This window comes from Mesoplodon densirostris, chromosome 1 (assembly GCF_025265405.1).
Source record: "Mesoplodon densirostris isolate mMesDen1 chromosome 1, mMesDen1 primary haplotype, whole genome shotgun sequence".
Lineage (NCBI taxonomy): Eukaryota > Metazoa > Chordata > Mammalia > Artiodactyla > Ziphiidae > Mesoplodon > Mesoplodon densirostris.
This window is the reverse complement of record NC_082661.1, coordinates 195,113,138-195,126,953: the sequence shown is the minus strand read 5'-3', so window position 1 is coordinate 195,126,953 and position 13,816 is coordinate 195,113,138. Positions and strand designations below refer to the sequence as shown.

General features: G+C 36.2%; 1 protein-coding gene across 2 annotated transcripts in view; it reads left to right on the top strand.

Moving 5' to 3' along the window:
• PRKG2 (protein kinase cGMP-dependent 2) overlaps positions 1 to 13,816 on the top strand; it is an 88,197-nt gene that overhangs the window by 58,724 nt on the left and 15,657 nt on the right. The gene's annotated exons all lie outside the window — the stretch shown is intronic.

Sequence of the window (13,816 nt, the reverse complement as noted above, 5' to 3'; positions counted from 1 at the left end):
ATCTCTTCTGTTAGCCATTGTTATCTATCAGCTAACTCATTTGACAACCAGCTAAATGAAGAGTAATAACTAAAGCCTTTAGAAATTAAAAAGTAAATGTTGAGTATTTCCATTTCTAGCTATATATCAAACCAGATATATTGAAATTCTCTTACTACAAAATGTCTCAAGTACTAGAGGAAACATGAAAAGCAGTATTATATGCCTGGCTGACTTTATAAGACAGCATTGGGAGCCCCCTGAGGCCGAGAACCAAAATTGGGCAGTAGTGAAGGGTGGAACTCAAACATTGAAGCTACTGTCTTGTGGGCACCCAGCAATCCTAGGTGGCCTAGAGGTTTTATTTTAATTGCTGTATGCTCTGGGAACAGGAGACCAAGTTTTGGACCTGGGCAGTGTGGAAAGTTGAATCAGAGAACATTCTCAAGAGCCAGGAATCATACAGATTGTACTCTCAGAGAAATAGAAAACAGGGGAAAAATCTAATGTCTAAAGGCAGAGTACATGCAAGAAAACATGCTTTTCTCATTATTGGGCTCTTGGTAGAGGAACAAAAGAGCCTAAGAATACTTGGCCACAGGCTGGTCTTCATGGGGTTTTGGGTGCCCAGTCTTCAAGGATGGAAAGCCCCAAGAAAAAATTTAAATGAAAATGGATCCATGTTGGTAGCATGCCCAAGTTTCCATGAATCAATGTATATTCTCTCTGGAAGAATGTTCTCTGAACTCAGGATACAGAGAACTCCCAGAGATAAACTTCCAGGGAATATAAGCTCACATTAAAAAATAATGTTTATATGCATGAGGAAAAAAGGTGCCAGGACCACTATTTGGCAGGCACATAGAAGTCTCATATATTCCAGTAATCAGATACAAAATGTAAAATAAATACATCTAAGTCTTTTAAAATTAAGAGAGGGACTAACAATGAGTAAGGAACAGAGACTCTCAAAAAGGATCTAACATGTTTAGGAAAAAAATAACAAATAAAACTTCTATTAAGAAATTAAGAATATAATAATTGAAATTAAATATTCAATGGAAGTTTTCATTAATGGTAGAGTAGCTTGCATTGGACTAATCTTGCTGAGGTTAATTATAATATATGTATAAAAATGTGTGAAAGCATTGGAGAGCAACAAGAAATAGACATTCAAACCTTGAAAATAGGGAACCACACTGGGTGAAATCCATATTAATACAGCTGTTCATTTCAAAGCACTCTTTATTGTATAAGGTATGAAGAATAAACTGTAGTTAACATCATACCTGACAATGAAATATTGAATATTTTCCATTTAGATTATGAACAAGATTATTTTCTTTCACTACTTTTTTTCAACATCGTAACAGAGGTATTAGCAAAAGAAATAGAACACAAAAAAGCAATGAAAGGCCAAAGATTAGAAAGGAAGAAGCTACCTGTCTTTATGTGCAGACAACATGATTGTTTATGTAGAAAAGAATGAAGAATCTACAAACAAGTTCTGGAAAGAATAAGTAAATTAAGCACAATTACAGGTACAAAGTCAATATACAAATAAAAATTTAAATTTTATATACTAGCAGTAAATATTTATAAATGAAATTAAAATGCCATTTGTAACATCAAAACATAAAATAAATTAAATGTGTAAAAATGTGTAAGACCTCTACATTGAAAACTACAAAGTTTTATTGACAGAAAAATGACTAAATGGTAAAATACACTATGTTCATAAATCATATAACTCAGTATTTCATAAGATGTTCAGTCTTGTCCAGTTGATCTACAGATTTAAGGCCAATGCAATAAAAATTGGAGCAGCCATTTTTAGAAACTGAGATGTTTATTCTAAAATTTACACAGAAACACAGTTTAGAAGAGTCAATAACCACTTTGAAAAAAGAACAAAATTGAGGAATTTATAATCTGATGTCAGACTCACTATAAAGCTATAGTAATCAAGGCAGTATGATAATGGTGTAAGGACAAATTACTTAATCTAACAGAATAAAGTCCAGAAATAGACATACACAGTCAACTGACTTTTAGAAAAAATGGAAGGGCCAGTCTTCTCAACAGGTATTGTTGAAACAATTAGATATACATGGCCAAAAAATGGAACATGACTCCCACCCCACACCATATAAAAAAATTAATTCAAGATGGATCATGGACCTATAAAGCACCCAGAAGTAAGCACAGAGTAATATCTTCACAACATGGGCTAGGCAGAGATTTCTTAGAACACAAGTAGTAGTAAGCTTGAAAAGTTCAGGCTACTATAACAAAAATACTATAGACTGGGTGGCTTAAACAACAATTTATTTAGTTCTAGAAGCTGGAAAGTTCAAGGTCAAGGTGCTGGCTGATCTGGTGTCTGGTCAGGGCCAATTTCCTGGCTTATAGAGAGCTGTCTCCTCTTTTCTTCACATGGGAGAGGGACACACAGAGAGACACACAGAGAGAGGGCTCTCTACTATCTCTTCTTATAAGGGTACTAATTCCATCATGGGGGTTTCACTCTCATGACCTAATTATCTCCCAAAGGCTTTACCTCCAAATTCCATCACACTGGGGATTAGGGTTTCACCATATAAATTTGGGGAGGGGGGATACAAACATGCAGTCCACAATAATTGGACTTCATCAAAATTAAAACATTCTCATCATCAGAATATACTGTTAAGAAAATGAATAGTCATGCCATAAACTAGTAGAAAATATTTGCAATATATCATTACATGACAAAGGACTTGTGTCCAGAAATATATAAAGAACTCAGTAATAAAAGACAAACAACCCAGCTTTTAAAAATGATCAAAGATCTTGAAAAATCACTTTACAAGAGAAGACATAGGCATGATCAATAGACACTATCAATAGTCTTTAGGAAACACAAATAAAAGCCACAAAGATGTGACATATCACATCCACTAGAGTGACTATAATTTAAAAGATTGACAATACCAAATGTTGGTGAGGAAACTTTCCTAAATTTTGAGTGGGAAAGCAAAATGATAAACTGTTTGAAGAATAATTTGTCAGTTTCTCAGAGTCAAACATACCCCTATTCTACAATAAGAAATTCCACTCCTTAGTAGAAATTCCACTCCTTGTTATTTATCCAGGAAAATTGAAATCGTGTTTTAAAAATTCTTAGACAAGAATCTTCATAACAATGTTTTCCTGAAAGCCCCCAAATCAGAAGGAGCCCAAATACCCATCATCAATTCAATGTATAAACATATAGTAGTATATTCATCAATGGAACTCTCCTCAACAGTATAAAGCAAAGAATTACTACAGGCAACAATATGAATGAAGTTTAAAAACTATGTGGAGCAAAAGCAAGACAGACACAGAAGACTATCCCTCTTTATGATTACATCTATTGTAGAATAGGTGGTAGAAATTAATGCAACAGTTGCCTCTGGGAGGAGCATTTGACTGGAAAGGGGCATGAGGGAACTTTCTGAGATAATGCAAGTGTCTGTCTCTTGAGTATATATGGTGGTTGTGGTTACATGAGTATAATCTGCATCAAAATTCAATGAACTGTACACCAAAAATCTGTGCATTGTATTGCTTATTAATTATACATCAATTTGAAAAATGTAATGGACAGGTTAAATAGTGGATGATTCCCAAGTGAACAGAAAAATCAGTGAATTGAAAGATAAACTAATTTACACAGAATGAAGCACAGAGACACAAAAAGATGGAAAATAAAAGAAATTAGGAAACTTGGGGAATAGAGTGAGAAGTTCTTAAAATGTTCAATTGGAGTCCAAGATAAAAATATAGAGAAGGAGAGAAAAGTATTTAAAGAAATAATGACTGAGAATTTTCCAGAAGTTATAGAAAATACCAATCATCAGGTAAAGGAACCCCAACAAATCCCAACTGAGACAAATTGTATTTATTGTAGCTTCTGTCTCTGTGTAACAAATCACTCCAAAATTTAATGGCTTAAAATAACAAGGATCGTGGATGACCTCTCACAGTTTCTGTGGGTCAGAGGTTTGGGAGTAGTGCGATTGGTTGGTTCTGACTCAGGGTCTCTCAGGAAGTTCTGTCAAGTGTCGGCTAGGGCTGCAGATCCACATTCAAGGTGACTCACCCCTCTGGCTGGCAAACTGGTGCTGGCTGTTAGTTGGTGGTCTTAATTCTTTTCCATATGAGTCTCTTTCTGGGTTGAACATCCTCATGGCATGGCGGCTTGGCTTCCCTCAGAATGAGTCATTCAAGAGACGGAGGAATAGCTACACTGCCTTCTAAGACTTACTCTCAGTCCCACACTGGTGCTTCCACTGTACTCTGTTGGCCACACGGGGCCAGCCCTGATTTGAGAGAGGACACCTCTGAATACCAGGACAAGGGAATCATTTAGGCTGTCTTGGATGTTGGTTATTGTAGTGGCAAAAGTGCAGAACAAAAGCAAAGTCTTAAAAGCTACCAAAGAGAAAGGACAGTTTACATATAAAGGAGTAAAAATTAGGCTTTCAGTTGACTTCTCAACAGCAGCCATGGAAACCAGAATGCAGTGGAATAATAGCTTTAAAATTCTGAGAGAAAATAACAACAAACTTGAATTATAAATCCAGAGAAATTATCTTTCAAGAAGGGTGAAATAAAGGCATTTTTAAACAAAGATAAAGAGTGTTAACCACCTACAAAAGGATGTGCTTAAGGGAGATGAAAAATCCCTGTTGAAGGGTTTGAGATGCAACAGGGAGTGGTGACTATAGAAAAATGGTAAACATGTGGTTAAATCTTTCAAAATTATGGTATAAAGTAATAATTCTCACTCTACTATGTAGTATTAAAAGTGAGAAAATGCTAAATAACTGAACAACAGCAGCAGGTAAACTGAGAGTAGGTGTAATTGGAATAAAAGTGGGAGAAGATGTCAATATTTTAAAAGAAGCCAACAAAGGAGAACAGGAAACCTAGAAAAATAATCAAAGAGAAAACACAAATTGAAAGTAGAAAGAAATTTAACATATGTAAACAGACTTAACTCTTCAGATAAAAGCCAAACACTGTCAAATAGATTTCAAAAATAAAAATGATGTTTACAAGAGACAGACCTAAAACATGAGGATGCAGAAAGTTTGAAATTAAAAGGATAGAAAAGAATGTGTCTGGGAAATATTCAGCAAATTGAAATGCAGGTTTCATTATGTTGGTATCAGGAAAGAAGTATTACTAAAGATAGAGAGGGTTACCGTATGACGATGGAAGGTTCATTTTACCAAGATAATGTAACAATCCTGATCTTTTATTTACCTACCAAAATGCTTCAAAAATAAGAAGCAGGGCTTCCCTGGTGGCGCAGTGGTTGAGAGTCCGCCTGCCGATGCAGGGGACACGGGTTCTTGCCCCGGTCCGGGAAGATCCCACATGCCGCGGAGCGGCTGGGCCCGTGAGCCATGGCCGCTGAGCCTGCGCATCCGGAGCCTGTGCTCCGCAACGGGAGAGGCCACAGCAGTGAGAGGCCCGCGTACTGCAAAAAAAAAAAAAAAGGAAAAAAAAGAAGAAGAATTTGACAGAACTAGTAAGGAGAAATGGACAACTGTTGGAAATTTTAATACACCTTTTGCAGAAATTGATAGAACATTCCGACCAAAAATCACTAAAACCTTAGAAGATGTGTACAACACAATTTATAAACTTGATATAATTGGCATGTAGGATATTTCCAATATTTAGAGAATGCACATGAACAAAATTTGATCATATACTAGGTCATTAAGCAAGTTTCAGCAAATATAAAAAAAATAGGAATTGGGCTGGCAGCTGGCAACCTAACAGTGCTGCTGCTTTTGAAGGTTCCTGAAGGGGTCACAGTAGAAGTGAGGGCAGTGAGGATGCCTGGTCCAGCACATCAGGAATGCATATCTGGGTGATGGACACTGGGCACTCCAGACTTGGACATAAATGTCCTTGAGGATGAAAGACTCCTTGAAAGGATGACCTTGGTCTCATTCTTCAAATTTTCATAAGTGCTGTTTTCATTTTCCTTTATCATTTCTTGGCAATATCAATGAGAGGTCAGATATCTAAGGACAACAATAAGGAAACACTTTTTTTCCCTCAGCAAAGAATAACCAGCAAAAGCCTGGAAAAAAGACCTAAGTAGGAGAAAGGTCTGCATTTTGAAAGTGTCTCTCGGGAGGCTTATAGAGGTTTGCTCTTTAGTGATCATTACAGAAGAGCGTTTGTAGTGAGGGATGAAGACTTGATTCTACTCTTCTTCCCCAATTCATGATCGAGAGTGCCAGCCTGGTTCAGTCCCACATGGAGCCCACCTGGTCTAAGCCGTCTCCATCAGGAAACGTATTAGGTGGAGATGAAACATTAGCAGATACTACTAAAGGACAATGGATATTCTCACATTACCATCTCTCATCTGCCCATCCAATAACTTCCTAAATTTTTCTTCACTTTCAAGGCCAGGGAGAGCTGATGAAGGCAGTCATGGTTATGAGTCCTCCTTCTGGTTATAATGAATGAATCTGGGGTGATATTAAGATGTAGGACAGTACTTAAAGAGTTAAAAACTGACCTTGTTCTCAACCCAAGCAGAATTTATATAGTAGCTAGCCTTCTTGGGGTTGCACAGGAGAAAACTTGGTTGTAGTCCAGTAAACCTCAGCTGTCACTCATTAATAAATGTTCTATATGACTGTGCTATTAATTCATGTGAGCAATACACCTCATGTGATAACAGAACACCTTAATCTTACATTTAGTATTGTATAAGAAAATACATTAAATGTTGATATTATTGCCTGCTTCTTTATGATCTCTGTGCCCGTCTGTGCTGATAGCCCCATAATGGCAGCAACTGTGCTATGGTATTTACTGCTGGACGTAACACACTGCTTAGCACAGAAGAATGAATGAAAGGTCGATGAGGGGACTTCCCTGGTGCTCCAGTGGATAAAACTTTGTGCCCCCAGTGCAGGGGCTGCGGGTTCAATCCTTGTTCGGGGAACTAAGATCCCATATGATGCATAGCACAGCCAAAAGATAAATAAATAAAAAATATGAAACAACCGAATAAACAATTTGTTAAAAAAAAAAAGTCATTGAGGTCACTTCCTCTTCACTCCCAAAATATTTAGGAACGTAAAGGTTTTGTTCAGTGACATCAAAGTATGTTAGGTAGAAATCAATAACAAAATTTAAAAAACAGGACTCCAATAAAGATGTTTTTTTTAAAAAAAGAACTGTATGGCTGACTTAAAAATTGCTTCAAAATTTAAAAGGCTAGATCTCATGTTAAGTGTTCTTACCATAATAAAATTTTAAAAATTTAAAGTAAAATAAATAAATAAATAAAAAACAGGAAAAAATCACTAAAATTTTTTGAATTCATCTCATTGGAATTTAAGGATATTTCAAAATAACTCAAGGATCAACGAAGAATAAATTTTAATGAATATTATAAAACAGAGTTGCACAGTAGAGAATACTACATATCAACACATGTGGGTTGCAACTAAAATGATAGAATAATGTTTATAGCTTTTAATGTTTCAACTAGGAAATAAAGAAGGCTAAAAATTAATGAGATAAGTATTCAACTTAAGAATATGGAAAAGGGAGGAAAAAACAAAGAAAAGAGAAGGAAAAAAACAACATGAATTAATAAAATATAAAAGGATATGAAGTCAGGATGTTTTGAAAAACTAATAAAACTAACAAACTGTGAAAATGCTGATCAAAAGAAAAAAAAGAAGCGGTACAGATAAATGCTATAATGAGTGAACACAACTACAGTTATAGTAGAGAGTTACATGATTAGAAAGTATTTGGGCAACTCTACTACAACATATAATATAGTATAAATTATATTATCTATATAAATGGTTGGGCTTGGGTGAGAACTCTCTTCCTGGTTTGCAGGAGGTTCAGTATTTTATAGGAGGCTCTACCCAATGCAGAAAGTTACAGATAAAATCAAAAGAAAGATTGGAACATAAACAACAAAACCTATTTTCCCATGTGATACAATTAACTATAGAAATCCAGAATGTAACAGCAAATTATTAGAATTTACTAGAGAGTTCAATATGGTTGCTGGATGTAAGGTTAAATACCAGAAACATAACTGATAAATAGGAATACAACTGCCATTTACAAAAAGCATAAAAATATAATCTATATATTTATATAATATAAATATAATGTATCTAGGAATAGATCTGACAAAAATATGTGAAAGCTTTACTGAGAAACTTATACAAATTTATAGAAAGACATTAAAAAGACCTAAATTAGTAGGTTCATTCTCCTTTCTTTTGGGCACAGAGCCAGAAAACTTACCTCAGCCTTCTTTGTGGCTAGTTGTGACCATGTGACACAGATCTAGCTTGTGAAATGTGAGGTGACATGCTTTGCACCGCTGTCAGACCTGGGCTGATGGTGATCTGTGCAGCTGATTTCTATGCAGTCTTTCTGGCTTGTGGCCGATGAGCACAGCCGATTTGAAGTTGGCAGAACCCTAAGATGGAAGGATCCTGCATCCCTGAACCACTGCTTGGAGGAGATTTCCCTGCTGCTCAGGAAAACCCATTATGTGAGGAAGAAGTAAATTAATGGAGAGTATAAGCTTCTATACTTTCTTGGATATCTTTGTTGCAGTAGCTAGCATTACTCTAATTAACTCAGAAAAATGTATTAGGTTTAAAAATAGGAAGACTCAACATCCTAATGGTATTGATACTTTGCAAAATGATCTGCAGATTTGATCCACTTCCAGTGGAATTCCAGCAGAGCTTTCCATAAAGCTTGGCAAGCTGATTCTAAAGTTTAAACAGACTGACCAAAGGCCAAGAATAGCCAAGACATTTCTGAGGGCAAACAAGAACATGGGAGGGAACTCTCTCACATATCAGAACTAAATATAATGCTGTAGCTCAAAATAATTGTTAATGGGAGGTTGCAAATTAAAACCACAGTGATTTAATACTTAGAGATGGCAAAAAATAAAAGTTGATGTCACTGAAGGATGGTGAGGATGTAGGACAATAGGAACTCTTTACCACTGCTGTTGTGAAGGGGTTGGTAATATAGGACCTAAGGAAAATAATTTGACAATAAACAGTGAAGTTGAACATACCATGTCTTTGACCCAGAAATTCTACCTTCTTACACATATCCAGTAGGCAAGATGGGAAATGATGTTAACAGCTCGTCACTATGCTCCATCCAATTCAACAAATGCAAATACATACCTGTTAATGTTAAATGATGTTTTTGTGTGATAACATGCTATTGGATATAAGACAAATTTCCATCCATGGCGTAATGGACAAAAACTTTACACCATTTACAGCATGTTCTTTCAGTGGTGTATGATACAGCAATGTAAATGTACTGCAAAATGGATTAAATTCAAAAATACGACTTTAAGTGAAAAAAGGCAATTTGCCCAAGAATAGATAAGATTTATCCTAAAATTTTAAAAATGAGAACTATATATCATATAAGGATATTAGATATGTGGGAACATTAGAAATGAAGGCAAGCAAATGATAAACTCAAAAAGTCAGGGTAATGGTGACCTCTTGGCAAGAGGTAGAAGGACAGTATGGAAGGAGCACAGAGGGCTTCTGCATTGGTTCTGTTCGAATTATTAAACTGGTCATGGATACTGGGGTGTTTTTATTCTCATACTTTATAACTTGCATGTATGTCACATTATTTTCTATGTGTCAAGTATTTCTTAACTTGAAAAATAAAAGTAATCATTGACTCTATATTCTTTTTGACAGACTGTTATTAGCTGTACTTATTAAGTGACAAACTTTTCCCACTAACATGCTTTTTATGTTGCTCCTTTTCCCTTAAAAATCTACTTACTAATGAATTTACCTGTAATGTGAAGGTTCCTTTGGAACCTGGTTTCAGTCTCATCTTATGTCTCCATGACCTTGCTAGACTTTAATTTTGTCATCTTTAACATTGAGATATAGTCCCTAACTCATAAAGTTGTTGTGAAGATTATACATGTACATCTTATTGAAACGGATGTTAACAGTTTTGTCTGCATTCAGATTCTTTCATCAAACACACGTTGACCATCTGCTGTGCTACACATGCTGTAGGGGGTACAAAATGAATAGGATGTAATGCCTCTCCTCCAGGAGCTAGATTTAGTCATGCACAACTAGACAGTGCTGCCGTAGCGGAGGTCATTGTGGAATAGAAACTGTTAAAGAACCTCATAAGAGAAAGGAATTGGTTCTGTAAATTCAAGGGAGGCTTCAAGGAGGCGGCGGCCTGTGAGTTGAGCCTCCGATGATCTGAGTTTTTTTGTTTGCTCTCTTGTGTGCAAAGCTCCCCATCATTGTTCCCACTTTCCACTAAACACTCTAAGTATTTCAGGTGAGTCACCACAGTCACCTAAAGAATGGGGTGTGGCTGTGAAGGCCTCATCTGTACCATACCTTTGCCTTTCTCACTTGCTCTTGCCTCCAGTGGAAGCCATCCACAGTTGTCCGTTTTAGTAGATGGACCTTAGTATCACAGGGACATGAAATCCTCCTTAGTTGTTGGTGGATAGGATAAATAGATTCCACTTTACCTTTGTCTAGACTTGGGCAAAGTAAGGGCCCTAAAAATGCCACATAAATATTTTTTTGGGGAATGTTATGTCTCTATGAATCATCTGGCTTAATTAGACTGGTCCTTTTATATCTTTTTTTTTATGTGACCAAGAGAACCAGTAGCTGACAAATTTACTGACCCAGAGAGAAACTTCTGGGAAAAAGCTAATACTTACTGGATACCAGCTCCAACGAGCCACAGTGCTAATTTTTCTTTCTGAATGAACCAATCATTGCTTCAGATATAGAAACATCTTATAACCTTCTGGTTTGTTAAAATCTTTGGAGACAGTGTTTTTAAGCTCTCAGCATAATGTAAGCTGTGTTTCATAATGGGAATTTAACAGAGACAAGGGAAAACCTGTGTGCAGCTTCTCCAGAGATTCTTCTTGAAAACCCAGTTCTGCTAGGAAAAAAACATTTTTAAAGGGAAGGTGTCTATTTTCTTATCTTCTAGAATGAGCCCTTTCAAACATTAGTCAAGCCATGCATACCCCGTCTCTACCGCTGGAGGCTACCCCTCCAGTGGCCTCCTAGAAAACAAATCTGAAACTCCTTCCGTGGTTTACTAGACCTCTCCACAATCTGCCCTCACTTCCTGCCACTTCCCCTCACACACTATGGCCCAGACACAGTGGCCTTCTTGCCAATCCTTGATCTTCACCTCGCATGTTCCCGAAAGTTAGGGCCTTTGTGCTAGCTCTTTATCTGTCAGAATCATCCTTGCTCAGATTTTTACAAAGCTCTCATTCTTATTTCATGCAGATTTCTGCTCCAATCCGCTCAAATGCTACCTCCTCAGAGAGACTTTTCTGATCACCCCATTTAAAGTATAATTCCTGTTGATCTCAGTACCTAACTGCTGTATGTTTCTCCATTGCATATATCACTATCTGGCAATATTACATATGCTATGATATATTTTTTGATTGTTTTATTGAAGTATAATTGATTTATGATGTTGTGTTACTTTCAGGTATACAACAAAGTCATTCAGTTATATATATACATAGGTATACATGTATACACACACACACACACACACACACACACACATATATATATATATATATACATTCTTTTTCAGATTCTTTTCCCCTATGTGTTATTACAAAATATCGAGTAGAGTTCCCTGTGCTACACAGTAGGTCCTTGTTGGTTATATGATATTATATTTTTTATGCATGTTCTCCTCTTTCTCTTAAATATAAGCTCTAAGAAGACTGGGGGCTTTGTCTGTACCCTGGTGCTTGGTACCTAATGGTTTTCAATAAATATTCATTGAATGAACAAAGGAAAGAACTTACTTTCTATTGACTAGAAGATAAAGGGTTAAAGAAAAGATTGAGGCTTCGTGGTGGTATCCATGCTGGTACAAGACAGAGGTAGTGTGAATTTTTTATAGAAAATACACAGAACTTCACATCAGAAGATCTGGGACCTTCTATATTTGGCATATGACTTTGAATAGGTCTGAGCATCAATTTCCTCCAACCAAATGGATTAGACTAAAGTTGATAAGATCAAAGGAGATAAAGGAAGTGGTAAGTTTTCATAAATCTTAAAACCTTAATATAATTATTGCCATCTCTTTGGGTCAATACGTAAATACAAAAGCAAAATCAGGAACTCAAATTAAAATTTCTTACTTTCAGAACTAGAAAAGCTCTCCTAAGCATCGAATGAACTTCCAGTCATCCTTACATGGGAAACTTAAGTGCAGTTTAAAAAATGAGTTGAAAGGCTGTTACAGAACAACAAAATATAATATTTCCATACATGCATGGATGCAAATGCAATTATAAACATTGCTTTCTTGTCTCTTAAATTTCAGTCTTTATAAAATTAGCTAAGTTTTTCATATTGGTTCTTTATCTGAGGAATAAGTAGATATGCTAATTTCAGCTAGTTAAAAATTTTAGTTTCATAATATTCCCAGCCATCTCTTAGGTACAATCTTTGTGAGTCATTCTGTGTAGATAAAAGAAAAGAGTAAAAGCCCACTTCAAATTAGGTTGTTTAAATTCCCTTTTTTTCTAATAAGGATATCCTTGCTGTTATGTGATAAATACTAAAAAGCCTTAGTAAAAAGGTAAATTTCTAAGAGATTTTTAAACATATGACAAATATTTTAAATATTAATATTTGAATAAATAAATGAGGGCTAGATTTTATAGTTCACTGATTCATATTTTTTAGGTGAGGGCCTATTTTGATGTGTTAACCTGATTTATTTAATTTTTTTAGCCAAGATTATTGCCATATTATTGAGATAGTCCATGTGTAATGAATCTATTAAAATGTGCATGTTGAAGCCCAGCTATAATTTATGTGTCTGTTTACTTGAGGGAGGTGGAGGGTGGTTTTACTAAAATAATATCTTATGTATTGGAGATGAAAAGTACATGCTAAATCGCCCCTGTGGAAGGAAACCAATTTTGTTTTGCAGGACAGGGCTTCAGTCATATACACTGCCTCGATTTAATGAGCGGGCCTTCTGTTGATCCAGCTTGCTTTCCTGTCTTTATTCAGTTCACGGAGTTCATTGAATAGAGTCTCAGAGAAGTGGAAGGGCCTATCCTGAAAAGACAGAAGAGGGTAGCACACATTCATCATGCTGGGAGAGTTCCTAATCCTCAGTCAGTGCTGAGCTCAGATGTTACTTCTTAATGATGTCTTTCCCCACCATCTTCTCCCTAATGTTCCAGAATTCTATGCCTTTTGGCTCTTTGAGTTTATATTTTGTGTAATCTTCGACTATATCCTGTCTCACATGGCAGTTTTTTAATCACATCTGTTTAAGTATTCCCAGTACTCTGAGCTTCTCCTAGTCAACACTGTATCTGCAGCACAGAGCCTGGCCTATTGTGAGTGCTGACAGTATTTTTGCAGGATAAATAAGTTAATGCAAGTGCTACCACCCTGAGAGAGACTGAGGGTGTACAGAGTTCAGCCAAAGTTGAGATGGGATGATCCTTGCTTTTACTTTGGACTGCCAGCATTTAGAGGGTGCAGACATTGTGCACTGTCCAGAATTTTAAGCCCCTCTTCTTCTCAACAACGGTCCCTTTCCCAAACTCTCAATTCTGCTATCATTTTTCCTTTTATGATGAAGCTCAAAGGGCACAAGGATCTATCACTTCCCCCTTCTCTCTTCTTGCCAATGAATACCACTATTGAGTTGCAAGTTACTTGTCTGCTTGCCCTGAGCT